We start from the raw sequence: 21,324 nt of genomic DNA, 5'->3' as shown, positions 1-21,324 counted from the left end.
CTAAATTCAATGCCCTAACTCAGTAGCTCAGAAACAGAACTCTCTAGACATTGCTGTTCTCCTTCTGCCCAGTCTTGAGAGGGTGTTCAGGTCGAGGATGGGGATGAAACCAGGAGTAAGGCAGAGAACCTTGCTAAGTAATGCTTCTTTCAGATCTAACACATTTGTAGTCGGCTCCCTGGCCCTCCGTATCCATGGGTTCTATATCCACAAACTGAAAATATTTGGAAAAAATTCCAATAAAAAAAAGATACAACAATGAAAAATAACACAAAGAAACAATGCAGTATGACAGCTATTTACATAGACTTTACGTTGCATTAGGTATTACAAGTAATTTAGAGATTATTTAAAGTATATGGAAGGATGTGCATGGGTAACATGCAAACACTATCCCATTTTATATTAGGGACTTGAGCATTTGTTGATTTTGGTATCTGTGGGGTGGGATGGGGTGTCCTGGAACCAATGCCCTGCTACTGGATATCAAGGGATGACTGTACTTAATCTCCAAGTCATTTCCCTTACAGCTATATTTTAGTATATGGCAAAGCACAATGATTTCCTTTGAGATGAACAAAAATTGAGTAGCTAAAATGTAATGAATACAATTAGTTTAAGTAATCTGGTTATGGAGAAAAATCACTAGTAGTAATAGCTTAAGACTAAAGAAGTGATCATATTACCCAAGCATTTCTCTTAAAAAGAAGAAAGGAGAAAAATAACATGTGAGTGCCTACCACATTTCAGTACTATGCTAGGTTCTTTACACAAATTATCTCATTTAATCCTCATAAACATCTTCTAGAGCAGAGATTATGTTTCCATTTCTTCTGGCAAAGAAACTGAGGCACAGCAAGATTGTGCCTTGACCAGACACACAAAGCTAGAAAGTAATTTATGGCACTCATATTTGGATCCAAGTTTGTCCATCTACAAAGCTTAGAAGCCTGCTAAGGGAGAAACCCAAAAATGAAACAACAATGAATGCCGCTGGCAGTCTTTTTAATGAATATCTAGTATATGGCGCTAAGTTATGTGCAGAATTAATTCAAATATAAACACACATTTTCTGTCATCTTGATGTTTAAATATACGAGTATGAGCAAACTAACATTTGGATTCACCACATAGAATATTAACGTAGAAAATTCAAATCACTCATGTATTTAAAAAAAATATGGAAGACAATTTACCTGATGTTGCAAAGTTATCATGCAAAAATTAATGCTAAAAACATAAAAAAATACCCCCTAAACTCTTTCAGTGCCAGGAAAACATCATGCACTGCTCCTACAAAAACCTGGCACAGTCAATTTCCTGTTAATTGCCAGTAGATAGGGTTTTATCCTTAACAATATTTAAAGGTGAGCACATAGTCTGCTTCATTTTTACTCCAGGGTTGGCATTCTCACTACCTCTACTTACCTTGTTTTCTTTTAAGTGTGGAAAGGAAAACAAATGAATTTTTCTTTCATATATGAAGGCCTAGATGTCAGGAAAAGTTGTTTAAATGAAAACATGGAGTTTCTCTCCTCGTGGTAAGCTGGGGCATTTGGAGAGTCCCCTCCTCCCTGTGCCTCTCCATCCACACAAACACACACCCTAGTTCATGTTCTAGTTTCACACGGGATAAGAAAAGGAAAAACAGAAAAAGCAAGATAAAGTACAGAAGAAGAAGAAGGAGGAAGGATAGAAGAGGGCCTAAGGAAGTAGTGCAGTCCTCCGAAGTGCTCCAGAAAGTGAAACGATGAAAAGGGTGAGCTTCAAGAGCAAGGCACCTCTCTGCTCTCCACGGATGGTTCTCTCCATCAGCTCCAGAACTAAAGCCCTCAGCAGACAGGATGGTGCTAAAAGAAGAAAAACTCTGGGAGGGAGTCAGAGACAGATATTGCAGAGCTTTCTAGTCCCTCTATATACGTATAAAAACGATTATTCAAGAAATAGTGTAATTTTCCAGAGCATGTTCAAATGCAAATAAAAGGTGCATTCTAAGATTAACTGTACTATGACAGCTAATTATTCATTATGTTAAAGTTATTTATTTATAATTATTTTCTATCTATGACATTGTAGTTTTCCACTGACACTTGATATTCAAGAGTTGACAAAATACCATTTGAACTGCTTTGCTAAAGAACAAAAAAGAGGGATTAAGGTACACAGAAAGTGTATCCACCAGCAATAAAAAAGGACACATGACTCATATCCCAATATTAATTACAAAAATATCTATAGTGAGATCCTAAGTTCTGGGTATTTGTCTAATTTTTCCACTATCAGAACCAAAGGTAAAAACAGCATTGATGGCTACTGCAGTTTACTCTGTTTAACAGACCAAATGCTGGGATTCCAAAGATTCATGGCTGGGATTCCAAAGAGTTGTCCATGTTGGAAGCAGCATTCACAGTAGCTTTCTGGTCAAGCGGTACAAAGGAGTGAAAGGGAGAAAAGGAATCATTAGCACCAAAAATCTCTCGTCATCGTTTACCACCTTGACATGGGTTAGCTGAAGGCCATGGAGAATAACGGATGTGCAGTTGTCTCTTTCTTATACAGACAGCAGAGAGAGGGGGAGAAACCACACACTTATATTTTGCTAATGTAAAAGTCCCAGTGGAAACATTAGCACTCAAAGACATTAATGTGGATTTGGGACACTCCCTGAAGGATTTTGATTCCATTAGAAAAAAAAAAAAAGACGGTGACAGATATAATCCTGCTTTGATATGTTTAATGCCATTTAAAGAGAAACTGTACCCATTTACCTCAGGCCAGGACACCAAGAATTCAAAAAGTGAAATATCATTTCTCAGTGCAAAGAAAAAGCTTGGAAAATATTATGTGAAAATTAATTTGGCATGCTTCTTTGAAATTTTAGATTTCTGGGATGAGCAAATGGGTACAGTTTTCTTTTAACTGTTTTTGAACACCATGTGTTGAGAAGAAAACAACAGAATGGCAATTGCTCATCCAAAATGCTAACTTGTGGCATGGCACAGTCAAGATGGCCTGCCACAGCCAAAAAGCAGGTGTGTGCTATGCCTCTCACTTCAGTAGCATGCACGCCACATGTCCCTGCATTCGGCAACCTCTTGCATTTGCTTTTGGAACCTTTCTGAGGGGGACAGTAAACATGACTCAGCAGAATGTCTAGCTGAGGAGGGACTGGCTCTCTGAGCCTGCAGTGAGACAGACTTTTTGAGGAAGAACCAAAGAAAAACTGGAATAATATATTTATTTTGGAATTCTTTGCTATCACTTCCTGTGACCTAACACCAAGGTGACTGGTTCCAGATCATTTTGTGTGGATGAAATTTAGCATCTAATCAGGTCGGAAAGTAATGGTGAAGCTTTTCTGTGACTGAAGAGGACGTATTAAATCAGCTACCTCATTTGGACTGAGGTCACAGTTAATGTAGCTGGTACAGATCATATGAACCTAACCTAAAAGCTTAGAGTAATAAACTCCTCAACCCTCAGATCCATGGATAAGCTTGAAACAGGGTGTACAAAACTATTTGGTGTCCTGGGATGCCAAAGTTTCTTCAATCTGACATTATGAATCTGATATGTTATTCTAGGAATTAAAATATTTTTACATAGATATAGGTCCTTTTCAACTACACAACAGTCCTATGAGGAAGAGGAGAAAACGGAATAAAAAAAAAAAGATTTTCCTTCTGCCCTGTAAGAAGCCTGATAAAGAGGCCAAGTTAAAAGTCATGACCACGTCTAAGCTCAAGTCAGGAACCACTTGGAATGAAATCTCAGGATATCTGTATTGTAGGAATAGACAAGGTCTGAAGATAAAGAAGTAGATGAGAATCAAAATTACTATTTTAGAAGACAGAAGTGGGACACCTCTACTTTATTCTATATCTTTAATTAATACATCAATAACAATTTATTAAAAACCTACTATGTGCAAATGTCAAGAGTGGGGAAGAATGAACTCTATAAGTAATAAACTGGAAAAAAAAAATCCTTAAGCTTTTCTGATGTAACTGAGTGATGTTCTCTGCTTCTGAGTAGAAATTTATGGATTCAGAAAAGGTGATTTCTTTCCAAATACACACATGCTATTGTTAATTTCACTCATTCAAATCACAACATTTACTACTATACCTTTTATTTCTGATGGCACATTCTAGGTGTTGAGGGGGATACAACTGTGTAAGTACAGTCTCTGTATTTATTAAGCTTACTGTGCAGTGGCAGGAGGAATGAGACATATAAACATGCTCTAGTATAAGACAGTAAGTAATTGGTGCCACAGGAGACATACAAATAAGTGCTTTAGCAGTTCAGAAGAAGCAAGTCCTCCTGGCCCTCCTGGCTATAGAAGCACCCCTCTATAACATACTGAAATGACTCAACGCACAGAAAGGAAGGATCTGTACAACTGTAAGTCAGCTTACAATCGATGTGCATTAGGGGATTGGAGGGTTAGCTAGGCTGTGAGGGGAGGGATGCGCTCACTGTGTCCCCAGCTCCTCTCACACTGGGTTACTCCATAATTAATGTTTATCAAAAACATGCATGGTTAAAGTGGAAGTCAACTGAATGACACACCAGGTCAAGGGGTCTGCATTAGTTCTAGATATTTTAGAAGATTATTAACACCCTGCTAGAAGGTGGCATTCTAAGAACATCATTTTCTTCCCATACTAGTGCACAAAGTTAAGTTTGTTACCAATTCCAGAGTGATGGGAAGTATAATTCAGGGCTTCATCCTTCCAAATGAGGGAGATACTTGGCCTGTGCAAAATGCTGTTGGTATGGGTATCAAAATGTCTTTCAAAACAGCAACAAAGGCCGGGTGTGGTGGCTCACGCTGTAATCCCAGCACTTTGGGAGGCCGAGGCAGGTGGATCACGAGGTCAGGAGATTCAGACCATCCTAGCTAACACGGTGAAACCTCGTCTCTATCAAAAAAAAAAAAAAAAAAAAAAAGAGTTACCGGGCGTGGTGGCGGGCGCCTGTAGTCCCAGTCACTCGGGAGGCTGAGGCAGGAGAATGGCGTGAACCCCGGAGGCGGAGCTTGCAGTGAGCGGAAATTGCACCACTGCACCCCAGCCTGGGTAACAGAGCAAGACTCCGTCTCAAACAAACAAACAAACAAACAAAAAACAAAAAAACCCCGCAACAAATACATTTCCTGATAGCCCCTAAGGAGTATGAGTTGGAATCCATGTTCTCTAGATGTGACAATGGAGTTGGGGAGAGGCAGGTATGCTAGGATCCATATGCTAGGATCCATATAAGAAGAAAGGTTCCCACGGTAGTGGGAAATAGAATTTCAATGTCCTGGCTTCTAGGTCTGGGTTCTTCCTACAGAAACATCTTTTTCATTTTGTATTCCTCTTGGACACTCTAGTCCTTTACCTCATGAAGAGTAGCCTTCTGCTGGTGTGCGTGTGTGTATGTATGTGTGTATCTTTTCTAAGAGAGAGGATAGCCTTACTGATGTGCTTTTGTAAAGGATTCAAGGTTGTCTGGATCCTCAAATAATGCAATTGAAAAAATACTGTTTCTTTGATTCAATGGTGCTTACATTTGGGCAGTGTTTTCTTTTTCCATTCTCACATACAGTATTTGAGACAATCTGCCCACAATAAAAAGGTTTTAGAGCATCAAAAGTGTAGGCGAACCAAATCAGAATTAATCTCTGAAAATGGAGACTCAGGCACATAGAAAAAGTTCAGGAAAAAATCCAGGTGGGAGGCAATCCCATAGAAAGGTGTCTGGCATCTCTCCTGATTTGAAGTGAGGTGGAGTAGGACAGGTACGGAAGAGGGATGAAGGGTTCTAGCTATTCATATGATCCCGTCTCACCAAGGCTCACACAACTTGGGGCTGTGTTATCAGGGGGCCATTTTATTTATCATGTAGCCCATTTCTCCTATTGTATGTATGATCCGGAAAGAGGCTAATAAAGGGAAATCTAAGCTTAACTGGGACTAAAATGAGGTGACAAACAGCTATTCACTCCAAGAAGACTGACCAGACTAATCTGTGGAGTATCCAGCAGCGTTTCCTTTTATTATCATATTAAAAGCTGTGCATTTTATTGGAAAACAATTGTCTCTTAAAAAAAAAAAAACGTTGCACACCATAGCAGCAAAAGGGAGGAAGATAACAAGGATCACTTCTGAACACCTGGTACACGCTTGGCACTGTTTTTCTTGATGCAAGGATTTCTTTACATATGTTATCTATTTGATCTTCATACCAACTATGAATGATTGATATTTTGCACATTTTTTTTTTTTTTTTGGTACAAGAATCCTAAGGTTCAGAGAAGTTACGTGAATATCCTCTGGTCACACAGCTAGTAGGGACTAAGCTGGAATTCAAATTGGAGCAGTAGGACACAAAGCCTGTGCTCCTCACCATGCCTTGCCAGGCCAGACTTCATGTGCTTTTCATGGCATGAAATCAGTGTTGGGGGAATTCTGCCCAGCATCTCTGGTTAGCAGAGTGAATTGCTTTTATCATTTGCCAACATGTCACAGAAAAAAACAAAACAACAAAAAAATTAAAACTCCTGGCTCTAGATTTCCTATCAACCTGAAGTTTGGCTTGGTTACATATTATTTGAATATCTGACAATCTTATAAAAAGTCTAACGAGAATAAAAAAATTCTTCATTTATGCTAGCTCCTATGTTAGCTAAAAATCTCCTATTCCTACATAACAATGTGCCTGGGGAACTCTCTCACTGCCAGAAACTCATCTGAAAATGCTGAAAAGTCAGAATTTGGGGCCTATATACTGACTAATGTTACCAGCTGTGAGTCAGCTTGAACATCAGTAATATGATATTTCCCGCTACAATTTGATTTGGTTAAAATGTGTTTGAAGTTCACCCTTTTATTAACTGGAATTACCACCTCCTGTAACTGGAGGGCCTCTGAGAACAGGCTGCTGGTGCAATCCAACTTCCCACCCGCCATCGGTGCATTTCCAGGCAACAAATACTCTTAAATTGATAACTACAGAAATAGGTCAAAATGTCTTTTCAATAGTTGCTAATATTCCTTTAATGCCCCATAGCCTCTCTTTGATTCTCGTGCTAACATTTTTTTTCCCGATGATTGTAGGAGCAACAACTGTTAAAGAGAAATGACCAGAAGAAAGGAAAGCTGGCTGGGGTGGATGGAGGTGCTCTTAGGAGTTCCCCTAACTATCAGACAGAAAAGCTAGATCTCCCTAGAGGCCCAAAGGCCCCAAACTCAGTTTTGCTGTTGAGTTTGGTGACCTAGAAGAAAACCTGTGTCCCATCTGAGCCTCAATATTCTCATCTGTAAAAATAGGAGACTCGAGATGACTGATTATTCAAATTTGTAAAATGCCCAGAGTTCACAGGAGGTAGAAGCCCTGACTTATCACAAAACATTTGGGTTTTAAATTTGTTTATAGTACTTTTATAATGTTACCTGTTAGGGCCTTGGCTATCCAAGATAGAAACTTATTTTCATACAAAAAAAGTAATCCTGTGTCATATTTTCATAAGAGAGACCCTTTGCTATCACAGTGGGTTTATTTACTATGTAAACCTATATTCCCTCCCTCTCTTTCCCCAGGAAGAAAGGTTGCTTCTCTGAATTCACATCACACGTGTGATTATAGCAAGGACAGAAGTTTGAGGCTGCAGTGAGACATGATTATGGCACTATACTCCAGCCTGGGTGACTGAGCCAGACTTCAACCCTTAAAAAAAAAAAGAAAGAGGTGGGGTGGGTATAGCCACACTGGGAACATAGCTGATTCTGAGCCTGCAAGAAAAAAAGTCCCCTTGTTAAAAAAAGTTTTCCAACACTTCTTCTGAGATACAAACATGCCACAGAGGGGTTAAGCCATTCATGCCTTCATGCTGTAACCACTTCAACACCAAGAGGGTTATCTCAGTGGAAAGCAGTTTTGGACTGGAGCTGGAGGGAGGGATAGGGATAATTCTGGAACAGGGGAAGCTGAAGGAAGGAATCAGATTAACCAACACAAGGACCCTACGCTCTGCTGGCAGAGGAGAAGATGAAGTGACTGACAAGGACTGAAAAGAACCCAGTCTGTATTGCAGTTTTTGCCCAGGGCCTTGTCTGGAGCTGGTAAACCACTAAAAAAATCCCTTGAGAGATGCCACAGTTTATCAAAAATGCCTTTGGCTCTTCTGTTGCTCCATGGTTGCACTGTTGCTCACCAGGAGGTCAGCAAACTGCAGCCTACTTGGTTGAGGTGAGGGTAGCTTGATCTCCTATAATTTAAACTCACAAAGACTATCTCTCCATCAGATCCCTTCTGTTTTCATTCCTTTCCTAGAGGAGGGAGGAAGAAATGTGTGAAAGTAAGGGCAAAGAAGGAGGAGGAGGAAGAGGTAGAAGAAATTAACCCTTCCTCAGCTTCCAAGTGAGTTAGGCTTTGTGTTAGGTAAGCATCTCTCTAGATCCTTCCAACAGCCCTGAAGATAGTATTAGTAACAGGAAATATTTTATAGGTTTGAAGCGGCTAACTAGAGCTCAAGGTAGCCAGTCAGGCTCCTTGTTACACAGCCCTCTTTTCTCAGCTCCTATAACATATGTATTTATATGTATATATTTCTTTGTCTTCGCCTCCTCCTTTTACTAATGGGTGCTTGAAAACAGGTTTAGGAGCCAGTCATGTGGAATTTATCTTTCAGGAACGTTGAACATCCCTTGAGTTATCCAACGCATACCTGACTAGGAGGCCTACATGTTTGGGATTAAGGCTTGGTCCTAACAAACTGTCACCGTGGACAGGCCCGTCCATCTTTGGGGTCTGCTGCAGGCCTTACAATCCTGTAATTCTCACTCATCAAGGTGGTGGCGGGCAATAGTGTATATGTGCAAAACTCAGCAAGAAGTAGTCTCCTTAGATGCTATATGTAGACTGAAGCGAGGAACTGCCTCCTGCTAATGCCAGTTGTGCTTTGAGTAAGAAGAATAAAAGGATTGATCTGAACTGAAAGCAGAAGGGAAGATGAGGGGAAGGCCACAGAACACACAGCTAGCAGTGGCATTGGTGGGGGTCTGAGAGAGGCAGAAGCCCAGGGCCAGAGCTGAGAAATCAGCTTGTTTTTAGCATACACGGATATGTTTGATCACATGATGGTTGGGAGGTACTTAGGCTAAGATAATCTTAACGTTAGGTGCTCATTTTAAAATCTCAATTTAATGACTGAAGTCTATTTTAATGATCCAATAAAGGCCAAAGCCCTCACTACTATGATACAACTATTTTTCCCAAGTATTCACTTCTTGCAAAATAAATAAATAAATAAATAAATAAATAAAAATTAGAAAAAAACTTGACTGAGACAGCTATAGCGTTTCTGATTACAAAACAAGATCACTTTGATCACTTTGATCTCAAGGTGCTTGGAGGAAAGAAGGAGAGATGAGTTCTTTTGAACCACATTATGTGGACAGAAATCTTCCAAGAGTTTAATGGAGGAATTAACTTTTGAGGAATTGAAAAAGGGATCACTTTCAGTAAGAGAAAAAATGACCGATATGGTCAACTGGTATGCTAGGGAAAGATAAATTCTAGGCAAGACTAGCTCTATAATTTCTGGGGCTCAAGGCCAAATAAAAAAATGTAGGGCTCCTTATTCAAAAATTATTAAGAATTTCAGGACAGCAACAGAAGTACATTAAGCCAGGCAAAGGGCCCATCCAAACATGGGACCTTGTGCAAGTGCACAGGTTGCATACCCATGAAGCTGGCCCTAGTTTTAGTTATTGTTTTTACCAAGGTATTCCAGTCCCAGAGCTACCAAGACCCAAATGGAAAAGCATGCACCACAACTCTCAAAACTCTCAGTTAACCCTGTCTCCCTATGGTAAGGACACAACTGAATTGTGCAATAAGGATCGGAAAATCCTGGGGTCTGCCAACATATTTGATAGATTGCAACTGCACTGGCTTCTGCGACATTTGTCACAGTCACTAATCCCTGCTTCTGTCACAACCTAAGGATGCCCAGGATATCAATGTCTGGGAATTCAAACATATTTTCTAAAAACACAAATTTATTTAAAAACAACAACAGAACAAGCAGAAGTCACTAAAAAGAAGCTGGGTCCCCTGGATGAAAGTCTGCTCTTAATCTCTTTCTGGCTTTACCTTGAGTAGGTCTTGGGTGTATGCACACAGGTTCAGAAGTGCAGGTGAATTACCACAATAACTCTTTTCAGTTTGAGAAAAAATAGCGGAAACAGGAGAATCTGGTCATAGTCCAGCAGAAACTCCCTCATTTCACTAACAATATGCTTGCTCCCTTTCTTATTATGCTAAGTTGAAGCGATGACTTCACTCTCCATGGAAGCTAAGTTTCTCTTTACTGGATGCTTGGAATGGGCCTGGGGAAAAGCTATTGGAGAGTAACATCATGTCTAAAAAATGTATGTATGTATGAAGAAAGGAGAGATTTAAAGAGCTCAGACCAACATCAAAATAATAACAGCAGTCCAAAGTGAAATGAATGTAGCCTCTTTTCCAATGATCTTAGGGACTTTATACATACTTAGCCTACTTCTTGAGTGGATAGACCAGTAGCTTGGCAGATGCCTGGGAGGTCTGTACAGGTTGAAACTTAATTCTGTCCTTTCTAGTTATCTTTGTCCCATTAAAGAAAAATATCTAATATAGAGAACCAGTTCACTCCTACAGCCAGAATTATACTTTGACACTAGACCAATTGCTATATCCTTGATTTAGGATTTTTAAAAAAGATATCTATTGGTAAAGCTAATCTTTTATTTGGCTTAATAGGTTTGTACTGCTCTGAATAAGGCCATTAGGGTCCATAAGTAGATGGAAATGTGTTTGAATCTCTATAATCATGCTTAGATTTCAAAAGCCTTCCATTTCACAGAGGTGACGTAGGCTCAGTCATCATTTTCAAGTGGTTTAACAAATGGTAATTAGCAGAAAAGGTCTTACTTTTTTTTTTTTTTTTAAAAAGTGACTGACCTTCACAACAGATGCACACATAAAACTCGGATTCATTTATTTTAAAATCATTTTCCCCTGCTGTAAATAGATGGCTACAATATATATATTAATATATGTGTGCACAATCAACCTTAGCAATACTGCTGTGAAGTAGATGAGGATAGATGGTTTTCTATTTATTTGACAAATACACTATTACACAGATAGGTTAAGCGATTTGTCCTGTAAGGAAGGGTGGAGCCAGGGGGAAAAAATCCTGCCACATCCGCTCTTACATTATACCACTATGGAATTGGGTATCCTTTATTGTTTTTGAGTGACTTGATCTAAATAATGGGTAATGTAATTTTCCTGAAAAAAATTTCACTATTTCTCTCATTCCCTCTTACTATCTTCCTCTCTCTGCTTCTCCTCTGAGATTATTATAAACTATTGATAAATGTGGTTGCTCTAAATTTACACTTGCTCTTCATGGGCTTTGATGGGTTTCAGCTCCTAAAGAGAGCACAAGGGGAGAAAAAAAGCTCATTTCTGAAAGGCAAAAGGATAGATAACGCTGGGACAGTTTATTTGAATTAATGTCACTATAAAGTTGATACTGGTACGAGTGATGTCTTGGACCCTCCTCTCGCAAGACCTAGTCCAAAGGCTCTGAAGCGATACCACAGGAAGGAAGAGCTTTTTGGAGGCAGAACCTGCTCATCAATACCCTGCTATTCTCCTGGGATCTCAGACAAAAGCCAGAGCTTTCTGTGCACCTTCCTGTTGAACTGCTTTAACTTGGAACTATCCTCAACATTAGGGCTGTCCCCTGTGAGTCCCTGACATTAGATGGTCTTTCTCTATTTTGGCACATATTTGCTCATCACTTATGGTGACATATTTGATAAAAAATGGGCCTCAGTGTTTTTTGGCCAGGGGAAAACTATTTTGCTATTATTTTAACTCTTTATTATCTCTTTTGTCGATTATTTGTGTGACTAAAAAGATTTCTTGCCTCTTGTCATGCTTCTGGTTACTGTTTCCCAATGTCATCTCGTAAATGCTTAGAAAATACAATTTTATTTTGATAAATTCTAAACAAAACATAATTATGAAGAAAAACCAACAGAGACAAGCATATAATGAATTTTGAAGCTAAATATAATAAATAGTTCTGAATTTTCTGCCACTCTGGCTCACTTACAATGTAACATTACTGACAAATTAGTTATTCATGCTGTTTTTTTAAAAAATCAGGGGCAAAATTATAAGTTTCATTTCTCCTGATAGGAGCTGTAACCCCTGCAGCATGATAACACTTGAGTAATGTTTGCTATGTGAAACTGGCTTCGGTGATTTCTCCTAAAGGAAACTGCACTATCAAAACCTTCATCAAGGCTGCTTCTGTTTAAGACCCACTGCACTACGAATGTCCCTGTACCCGTCAGAACCTTGGCTGGCTGTCATCCCATCAAGCACCCCGTCTGCAGTTGCCACTCAGACATGTAACGCGTGTGTTTGGGGACAACGCGCAGTGGAATGGGAAGGGATACAGAGCTCTGTTGTACCACTACATTTATTGTAAGGAACTACTTACGTGGCAACTGCTTTGCTCTTTTATATTCTAGGCAACACACTGGTGAATATAATTCATAATGAACATATTCAACGTTTTTTCCATCAGTTCAATACATTATTCATAAATATTAGAGATGGAAAGACCTGGAAGATTACTGAGTCTGAACCTCCTTTTTGTAACTCCTTTTCCCCTAACTGTTGATGGTAGCTCAAAAAAAATCCAAACCAAAACCAAAACCAAAAAACATCACCAACAAAACAAAATAAATCAAACAAACAAATAAAATACAAACACACAAGGAAAGCAACAAATTTACAAATTTTATAAGTAAAGTGAAAAGCTCCAAAGCCTGTGTTTGGTGGGGGTTGTGGAGGGCAGGATTGACACTGATGGAGCTCGCTGAAGACTAGGAGTATGGATGACTCTTTACTTTGAAGACAGGCCAAAGGAGGGAAATGTCAGTTTCCCCTTTTTAGATAACAATTCAAGGTATAACCCAAGAGGCAATACCAAGTTCTTGGCCAAGTGTTAACTATCCATCTCTACAGCCTGTTGTGAACTCAGGACTCAGGCACTCTTCTCTTCATTTAGAACTTGAGATACTAATGCTAATGATAAAAAGGAAATGTATAAATGAATAGAGAGTGAAAACTACTAGAGAATGCTCCCTGGGATTATCTGTACTATCAAGATAGGAAAACTTTGCAGATGCTACTGTCTCTCTAGAGGAATAAATGCTTGCATTTTAATATTCTCAGCAGCTGGTTCCTGTTGAATGCCATCAGGATGATTCAGCCACCCACCAGGAACACCAGTAACAGCAAGTGCACACACAGAAATCTGCAAAACTTTCTTCTCTTGATGCCAACACCATTACTCTGGCAAAGTCAAAATCCTTTATTGAATTACCAGTTCTACTAAATGTGACCTTGTTCCCCTCACAAATACCAGCTCATTCTCAAATAAACGGAACTTCTGGCTGCTTAAAATGCAACATTCCTCCTGACTTGAGCACACCCTGCTGTCAGTCTCTCCTCTGCCATGTTCATGTGATCTACCTCTTTTTCGTTTTCTTGCTATTCACTGAAACCTTGAAGGACCTGCAAGATCCATACACACTCAGAGTCCACTTTGTATGTTGCTCTGCTAACCGCTAAACCCATACATTTAATGCTATATCTCTACCCTTTCACGTCTCAAGTTATTTTATCATTTCCATTTTTTAGACATTTTCTATTTCCACAGAATGTGTTTGTATGTCTGGAAAAACAGAAATGTGTAGCTGAACTGCATTTACCATTGACCTCAGTAATATAGAATTACCATGCCATATTCAAGCTAGATAAAAAAGCTATACTTGCCCCCTTCTCCAAATTTAGACCAGATTACACACTAAAGGGAAGAAAATGCCAAAGATGACAGCTAGCTATCAAAAAGATCTCACTGTCTCATTTTCAGATCTCCAAAGTAAAATCTAAGGACATTCAACACAGATTCAGGTGCTCTCAACAGTCATGAAAATATATGGCTGAAGAGGGAATCTATAAATGTAATGAATACACAATTGGCTTATAACAGATGCAACCAAAATTAAATTCGATATCTTGACCTGCTCTCCAAAGTGAAAGTTTCTAGTTTAGGCTACAGACAGAGGTATAACAAGCTCATTAATCACATGAACCAGAAAAATAAGCTGACACTTCTGGAGACGCTGCAAAGAGCAACCTTAAGCGGTAGGGGGTCTGTGGGGAACCTGAAAAATCATGTGGCTCCAACAGTCCACAGCAAGCAACACTATTGTATTTTACAATGTACATGGGTCAGGCAATGGCCATGACCACCACTATTTTAAACTTCCAGGACAGGATTGTAAGGATCTTTGTAGGGAAATAATAGGTCCAATATGGACTTTTATAAAAAGATTCAATATATTTATATTAGGTTCCTGTTATGTAAAAATCATTGTGTTCATTGCTTGAGGAGATAATGAATTAGGTCAATCTATGACCTTGAGAAGTACATAAATGGGAAGGAACCAGAGGCAGGGGAATATTAGTAAGTAATAGTAGCAGGAACACTAACAGCAATGCTGAGTGATAACCTTGTACCAGTTATTCTGCTCAGCACTTTACATACTACATTTCATGGAACTCTTACAGTATCCCAGGAAGGCAGATGTCATTTTTCTCCTTACAGATGTGGAAAGTGAGGCCCCATAAAATTCAGTACATTGCCTAAATTATGCAGACCTGTTCCTTACATTACAAATAAATACATAAATGGCTTGCATATAAAATGAAATATGACAGGGGTCATTAAAAGATACAAAGTGTTGTAGAAATAAAGAAGGCAGAATGTGTTTCTATTTGGGAATACTAGAGGAAAAAGAATATGGATGGGAAAATGCGTGTGCTTAGGAAACAAGGATTAGTCCAGTTTGTAATGTTCATAAACCTGTTGAATCATCAATGTCTCATTAGAACTCATACTTTGATAACATAGTAAAATATACCAATCTGTACAGGAAGATTTCTACAAAGAAATGCTTCTTTCCAAAAGATCTGACTACAATTTCTCAAAAGTTTTCTTTTCTTGTTATTTATTTTTTGGTGGGGATAGAGGGAGAAAAAAAGTGAGATACAAGACTATGGAGGTCTGGGCAGCAGCGTTAACGCCGGAGTCTCCAGGGAGTCCATGCATCTGGGTGCATTCTGTTTCCTTCCTCAGAATGCCTTATCCTCATCACACATATTTGTCCCTGCCACATCTGAGGTGAGGTTACTGGCACAGAAATAGAAACCCTGAGGGTCTGGTTTCTTCCACTTCTTCAAAGTGGGATATCACTTACTTTTTATTTTTATAAATTAGTTTTAGTGGTCTGTCTTTTGGCATAGGAGTACATCAAGAAAACGTGAGCTAGAAAACTTGAGTTCTGGTCCCAGTTTTGCCTTGCTCGTCTTGAAAACATTTTATCTCTTCTCTGTTTAAGTTTTCTTAAGTTCTCTCTTAAGTTTTCTTATTGGCAAAATGAGTAGTTTAAGCCTGAATATCATTTCTTAATCTGTTGGACAACTCCCTCACCAATTTTTTTTGATAAAAATAAAACCTCGTTTTAATATAGATCTTGCTACTCTTCCCTATTTAAAATTCCTCGTTCACAGAATACAATATATAGTACCATTAGTCCAGATAATTTTGTAGAGATTTACTTTCTCTATTTTGTTAAGTTTTTCTTGTAAATTTTGTTTTCTCAATATAAACCATTGTAATATATATGTATTTTCAAATTCTACATGGTCCTTGACCAGATATTCCAATATTCCTTTCTGAAGAGTTGGTTAACCCACTCACCCATATTGAGATATCTAAAGCTTCTTCAAGCTCCAAGATACAGTGATTATGATTCTATGATGCTGACATTTGCTTTGTCGACACTTAAAGCAGAGCTTTTCAACTTCAAACAATAGCATAACAAGTTGCTGTCACAATTACACTTATATAAATCTTTAAGCAGATGTGCATAACAGCTCTTTACAACTACTATCACACTGGGCAACCAAAGCTTATGATGTTGTTATAAATCCCTGCAACAGTAAATTCTACAGTTAATTATATGCTATAGGAAAAAGTACTGTCCATTTTTAGAATTGATTGACTCTTACTTTCCATATCAGTTAATTTTGCACCCAGCTATAGGCTTTAAATAGCTCCCATAACTTTAATCATTAGCCCCCACTCTGTCACGACTTCTGTCTCACCCTTCTGACCTTGCCCATTGAGTTCAATCTTACTGATGTAATCAAACGTGCTTCATTGTAGTTACATTCGTCACAGTGCTCATTAGAATTATCATCATTCCTACAGCACCTCAGTTCAATTAAACTGTTTGCCTGTGCAATTTGTTGTTACTTTAAGTTCTTCAGCTAGAATTTAAAAAATCTAGATGGACAATTTTATTTTATCTGACCAATAAATACCTACCCAGTCAAGTGACTCTGAAAAATTGGTAAGAAAATTATTTATTAGAGCAAAATCTTAAGTCTAGAGAGAATTCTGTAAACTTGGACAGCAGCATTTCACTGACCTTGAATCCACAGGTTCAAAATTTATTAGTGTCAAGTTAGTCTTTTAAAACAATCCATTAAAGCAATAAGCATAAAATATGTATGATTTCTATTTATGTATGTGTTGAATTTAATAAATTAGTCAGGAGTCAAGGTATTTTTAAAGAAATATTAAATCTGTTCCACATTGAGCAATTAACTGACCTTCTAACCTTAAATATTCTTTTGTTGTAGTTAAAACCTTTTATCTTTTTAAAACAAACAGAGTACGTAAACTGTAAGGTGGCAATGTAGTTCACTGTGACAATCTGTATATTCCTTAATGTTTGTTCTTTTTATGGTCATGGAATGTACAAATAAATAAATGCATAATAGTTTAAGTCCAGGAATTTTTGCCCAACTAAATTCTAAACACATAGCTTAAATAAAGGGTTGAAAGCTTGGCATCTCATCATTGCTGTTTATATGTTATAAGGTTTGCAGTGCCACCTTATACAAGATATAGTTGTTTATTTTCATGTTCAATAAGTAGTGTAGGGTTTCAGGACTGAGAATGGATTAGATTGTTCTCTCCTGGTTATTTTTGGCTTTAAGTATATTGATCATTTTATCATTTTCTTGTTTTAAACTACTTTAAACACAGCACAAATGTTATTCTCATCATGCCAGAAATGGGTTTGGAATTGATTCTCAGTTTCCATCAATTTTACTCTTTGCTCTTTGTGAGAAGTTTTTCACTTGCTTAAATTTGAAAGAATAGTTTTGTTTAAAAGATGTCACAGTACAACATTTAGAGATCCTTAGCTGCCCAGAAAAACTCAGATTTTCTGCTTTACAAAAGAATAAAAATCATTGCATTTATTACCATGGACTTTATTGAAATCAGTGAAGAATATTCATATGAATACAGTTTCATGAACTTCCTCTCTCTCTTTCTTCATGTAAGTGTTTGACAAAAGCATGCATCTTCTGAGAAGCCGGCCTGATTGGTCCAGGTTGGCACTGTTTCAGTATTTGGCCTACGGCGGCTGCTTAGGAATAATTTCGTCTCATCCTCTCTATTTTCCTGGACTGTATCAAACTCAGACACGTGGTATGCAAAGGAAATCCAAGTCTTTTAAAAATGCTATTTCTTTTGGTACTAAAGCCAAGACCATTTCTACTTTGGCCAAATGATCTTATCAAGATTTAACAAGAGATATTCAGTAATATCTCCAATCTGTGAGAAGACATTCCAGTAAGGAAGATAATTTATTACATACAGTTTACATATATTTCTGCACTTGGTACCAGGAAGAGACATGATCAAACTTATTCTATTGGTACTGAAAACAATGTAACACTGACAAAAATTTTGTGGCAATTATTCATTTCAATTAATTTAAAAAGAAATAAACAAGTAGCTCTTCCCCCATTAAAACAGATACTGGAAATCTAATTTCAGTTATTGCTGAAAATATTTTGGCTTCCACAAAGGCACCTTACTAACACACCTACTTTGCCCTCCATTGCGCTGTCACAATTCAGAACTTGTAACATTTTATTCAGGTTCTCTGGACTAATTAGATGAAACAACTGCATTACAGTATTAAGATGCTTTTGCAGAATCAAATGAAAGGAGATCTGCACAGTTCGGATAGCGCGGAAGATTTGCAATAAATATCACCAAAATCCTGCATGTGCAATATATTTTTCTACATTTACAAATTAGCTAATGAATAAGTGTATTCCACAGTAACTGCTAGGATTTAATTTCACACTTAAGAATATCAACAAACACAGGGAGAAATTTAGATAGGTAAACTCCATTTCCCTTCCCACCCCACCCTTGTGCTCCTCTGCACTGTTTGCATTTCAGAACAAATGCTTCATGTCTCTCGAAAAGCGCCAGGAAATCTCTTCTCTAGCTATGCAGGCCTCAATTTTATGTGTGTAGTATGACACACCTTAAAAGAGAGCCCCACAAACTAGAGTGGGACGTTAATTTAAATACAGACTTAAGGAGAAGAGCTCCATCTACTGCATCAGTTAGATCATAGTGTGTACCCTATAGTTATCCCATTCACTACTTTCAACCACTTAGAGGCTCTGGAGAGAACAGAAAAGTTATAGACCTGAGCAACCACAAAAAACAGCTTTGAGCCTAATGCCATTTTGGATATTTCTCAGATACCCTGAGCCCCTTTCCTTTGCCCCTCCGATTTTCAAAGCTTTCCATGTTGCAATATAAAATAAAAATGGATGTTTTGCTACATGAACCATCTCTTGGAGGTAGAAAGTCATTGGTTGTTGAAGGAAATGCCTCAGACAATTGAAGAGAAAGCTACAGAAAGAAAATCTCTACCTGGCAGGTTGGGCAGCCTAGGTAAGAAGTGAAAAGAAGAGTAGCCTACTTACTCCTCCTGCCTTGCACCGCTGCTGGGGAAGCCTGCAGCCACCCAGGATCAGCTCTTCTGGCCTCTCCCCGGCTGCACAGTATTGTTGTGGCATTGGGGATTCGCTGTGGCTTCGTAAGATTATGGGGATGTGCTTCAGCAAGCCAAAAAAGTCACAAACAAAATTCAAGGGAAAAAAAAGTATAAAAACAGCTGATCTTACTGGAGAAGCTCTTGGCATTTTCCTACATATGCCACAATTTTCTTTGGTATTTCCTGGTTCTGTGATCAGAAAAATTATCATATCATATTTATTATTTTTTTTTTTTTTCAGGGTTGCTGGTAGTGACGGGCGGTACAGTGAGGGCAAACAGATGGATCAAGGAGAAGCAAAGTAAAGTACTTCTCCCACTTGTTTGAAAGCTTTCCAAGAGATTACAGGTTAAAAAGTCTCTTCTTCAGAATACTGAAGACGTATAGATATCATATATAGGAAAAGGTGGCCATACTCTTTCTAGATTGGGAAAGAAAAAAACTTCTGACACAGTTAACAGATTTGGAACAAAGCAAATTGTATCAGAAAAAACTTAAACGTTCACATAGGTGTAGAAAATTCAGCAGCGTTATAAGACTTACAAAAATACTTCATAAATTAAGATAAAATATTTGACTATAAATAGGTGTTAAGTATATATATAACTGGATAAAAGCAATAGTGCAGTGAATTTTTTTATTATAGAAAAATAAAATGAATTAACAAAAGTTTTACAGTAACGCTAACCTTTTCTCTTGTAGATTAAAATAGAATTAATGTAAGTGTAAAGTGGACTCATGTTTCCCTGTGGGTGTGAATGTATATATATACCTGCACAGGTATTACTGACTGACACTGAAAGGTAATATGTTGCAAAGAAATTCAAACTTTGAGAATTATTTTAAATTGGGTATTTAAAATTATTAACCTGGCAGTTTTCTTTTTCTTTCTTTCTTTTTAACACATTTTCAGGTTCTGTTTTAAAGCACGAAAAGCAAAACAGATTAGAAAAGCATTGCACATCAATAAGTATTTTGTAAAATAATTCATTTGCATTTATTAGAATATTCAGTTTTCAAAAAACGGCTAATTGGATTTTCTTCAAGCCTTTTCAAGACAAGTTCAGTTCTGTGTCAAGGATAACTATGAGAAATTTCACCTCAAAAGGTAATTGGTTTGGGTAGTTATAAAGGCCTGAAAAACAAGATTATCTCCACCATAACTATAACAAAACAGCTAATGAGTAAGTATATTCTGGTAAGAATCGATAAGAATTGCAAAGCCTGAGAGGGTCATCGCAGACTTGAGAAAGGTAACCAAGTGAGGAAACATCAAACAGAGTTAAAGCATTCTGAAAAACGGAAAGTGTTAATAATCACTGACAGGAAAGAATATTCTTCGATAGTGATGACAACAACAAAACAAAACAACTAAAACAACTGGAAATACATATCTCCAGAGGCAAAGTATGACTACTTATTAAGCAAGAGGAGAACCTGCTTCTTTGCCATTCCCTTGGAAGACTAGCTTTAAAAAAAAAAAAAAAAAAAAAAAAAAAGGTTGCACAAAAGATACATGTGTTCATTTTCTGGTATTATTACAGGCCCACCTAGATTTAGCTTTCGATTCCAGATGAGATCAGGCATGTTCAGACTAGCACATCTTTGCTCTGTAAGCACAGAGCTGCTATCATTTCACTGGCAAATTCTCGTATCCCCAAATTTATGCACAATAGATACCCTTTAAAATCTGCAAATTTTCTATTTCAGTGAAATACTTCATTGAGTTCATTTTTTTTCTTAATTTACGCTGCCAGTATTAAGCTGAAAAGTTAAGGCAGGCAACTCCTATAAAAAGGAAAGTTGAATAGTACTTACCCTAAGTGTAATGTGCAAGCCTTAATGGGGCAATTTGCTTTTGCCTATGATATTTAGAAAGGTGTCCAGGTCTAAACTCAGCTCTCGCCTTTTTCCCTTCTGGAAAACTGAACAGACCCACAGAAAGTGCCTCTGCGAAAGATCACACAAATCAACAGCCTTACCTGTGGCCATTCAGAAGACTGCACTTTGGTGTGTGTTTAAAACTATGAATAAAGTCAGATACAGCGCATGCTCAGCAGGTAATTTAAAAATATTTATAACATTGTTGTTTCAAAAACAAATTTCCTCAAACAAAGCAAAACTCACATTTTTTTATCCATGCCAAGTTTAACGTTCTGAGACAAAGCTGTTTTGGAGTTTTCCGCTGAAGGAAAAAAGGCTTTTAAAATTTTTTGTTGAACGAAAAATAGTTCTCTCTTCCCTTTTGGGTATG

The 21,324-nt window shown here is 37.8% G+C and overlaps 1 protein-coding gene across 23 annotated transcripts in view; it reads right to left on the bottom strand.

Moving 5' to 3' along the window:
• ZBTB20 (zinc finger and BTB domain containing 20) overlaps positions 1-21,324 on the bottom strand; it is an 845,365-nt gene that overhangs the window by 113,600 nt on the left and 710,441 nt on the right. For 2 of the 23 annotated variants that reach the window (XM_033211204.1, XM_033211212.1), the window contains exon 1: positions 20,889-21,032. The exons of 20 other annotated variants lie outside the window; for them this stretch is intronic. The gene's annotated coding sequence lies outside the window, so the exon portion shown is untranslated. Of the gene's footprint in view, positions 1-4,696; positions 4,902-20,888; positions 21,033-21,324 lie in introns of those variants that run through there. One more of the 23 variants, XM_033211205.1, reaches the window with a different exon arrangement.

Source organism: Trachypithecus francoisi, unplaced genomic scaffold, assembly GCF_009764315.1.
Source record: "Trachypithecus francoisi isolate TF-2019V2 unplaced genomic scaffold, Tfra_2.0 Lachesis_group0, whole genome shotgun sequence".
Classification (NCBI taxonomy): Eukaryota; Metazoa; Chordata; class Mammalia; order Primates; family Cercopithecidae; genus Trachypithecus; species Trachypithecus francoisi.
This window is presented reverse-complemented; position numbering and strand designations above follow the sequence as displayed.